This window comes from Bactrocera latifrons, unplaced genomic scaffold, assembly GCF_001853355.1.
Source record: "Bactrocera latifrons isolate USDA-ARS-PBARC rearing strain unplaced genomic scaffold, ASM185335v1 scaffold_377, whole genome shotgun sequence".
NCBI lineage: Eukaryota > Metazoa > Arthropoda > Insecta > Diptera > Tephritidae > Bactrocera > Bactrocera latifrons.
The window spans coordinates 257779-260014 of NW_017537020.1; positions in this window are offsets into that span (position 1 = coordinate 257779).

A 2236-nucleotide genomic window follows, 5' to 3' on the forward strand; every position below is an offset into this window, starting at 1 on the left:
ACTTTCCCAATTTGTCGAATATGTCTTGCATATTCGGAATTGGAAACTTGTCGTCCATCGTCTGTTCGTTTAGCTTCCTGTAGTCTATTACAATTCGCCACTTTTGTTCGCCACCGTTTTCGATTTTCTTTGGTGTGACCCATAGAGGCGAACTATAAGGACTGTTGCTCTTAACAATTATTTTCTGCACTAACATCTCGTTTATTTGTCTGTCTACGTCGGCACGATGCACAACCGGGTACCTATAAAGTTTGGTATAAATTGGCAAATCTGTCTTAGTTCTAATCCTATGTTGTATAACACTAGTAAACGGTAGATTGCTTCCTTCCTCGTAAAATATGTCTCGGTAATTGTTCAGCAACTTTTTTAATGTCGATTCGTCCCTTGAATTTAAATGTTTTCAAATGTGCGATTAAGTGCACTTTCGCGTCTCTTCATCTTCACAAAAATAAATCGGTAGGGTCGCATTTTCTGTAACAAGCTTCCGAGTTTTATAATTGACTATGCAGTTTAGGCTAAGCAATATATTGTTTCCCAATATACCGTCGAAGTAATCGTGAAATGGTAGTTCAGTAAAATCGACAAACTGATTTTCTTTCGAAATTCTTTAAAAAGTGGCACGCTATACCGTATGTTGGTTGAGACATTTCCATTTAGGAGTTTAATATTGAAGGTGGGCGACACTGTTCTCCATTTCGGATTGCAAAGCTTTGGGTTTATTATGCTAAATTCGGCGCCAGTATCAATAATAAATTTTAGTTKTTTCACCTTCGTATTTATGACTATAAGTTAAAAACTTTTTGTTATTTTTTATTTAAAAAATATTTTCTGGGAGCTATGCTTCTTTATTGAGTTACACTAAAGAACTATAATTTACAATTAATTATACTTAACACTAGACCTATGTTTGCCGCTGCAACGGGTATGAAGTTGCTGACACACGCTTCCCACAAGTTGGCACTTCGCTGACGCTGCGCTTCCCACAGGTTGCCACTATACGTGTCGCACTCTCAGCGATTTAGTGGTGTCATATTGCATTACTTTGTATCATATGATATTAATGCATCATATGATACTTTTTGAATTTATGGGGTGCTAACTAGTCCCCCCTTGAAATTCAAACGTCCTCATTGGGACCTTTAGGATTATTGAAGATCTGGTTAAGTCCCTCGATTGCGGTTTCTGTTAGTTCGATGGACCGTTTTTGTTTGTCCTCCTTGGGTGATAGAACGGATTTTGTTAAATATATGATAATGATTAACAATATGACGGTTAAAATAATATTTGCGGTATATTTAAGTTGGTTTGCTGATTGTGTGAGGCTTATTTCTTTTGTATTATCGATATTTAATTGCTTCAACATCTCTAAGGAAAGTATTTTCTCGCTTCTGTTCAAAGTTGAGGGTGGTTGGAGTAGGGCAGGTAGGGGCTTATTTGTCGATCTTTGTGCATTGAAAAATATCTTCTCATTGATCTTGATTGTAGCGTTATGGTAGTGAATTATAAAAGTACCATTCAGGATCGTAAGGTCCTCGTTTATTATGATTTCTCTTTTAAAATTATTTAGAAATAGTATTCCTGGTGACAATTCCTCGTAGTCTAGAATGTGTTGGCTGTTGGTCACTGTACAGTTTGACAAACGAGTCCTTAAAAGATTACTTATGCAATAGTCATTACTTAAATTTAATAAGTTACTTCTTAAACATATTTGTAAGGAACTATATTGTTTACAATTGGTTTTTATTCCGAAAATATTCTTTTCACAGCTAAGAATTGAGTTAAAATTTATTTTATTTATCTTGCCATTCCTCTTTACTGCTCTAATATCTATTGTTTTGCAAATTTCTTTTTCTACTGTAGGTAGACTTATAATGTAAATTATTATTTTTCCATCGGTAGCTATTTTTATTTCAGAAAATTCTAAAGCTTCGTCTAAATTTACGAATGGAATATCAACTTTTTCAAAAATTTTCTTGCCGATGTCCGCTTCCTCGCTTGACATGATGTAGGAGTTGATTATATTGGCGTTTGCCCAATGTATTGCGTACGCAATATTTACCACCTCTTCTTTTATAATTTCTAATTTATACTTTAACTTCAAAAATGATTCTATTTCTTTGCTTTTATCATTTTCCAACTCTTTAATAATATGATTTGTTATGTTTGTAATCTCGTTTACTTTTTCTATCGTTAGCTTGTTAATTAGAACTTGATTAGTATTATTTTCTAGAACGTT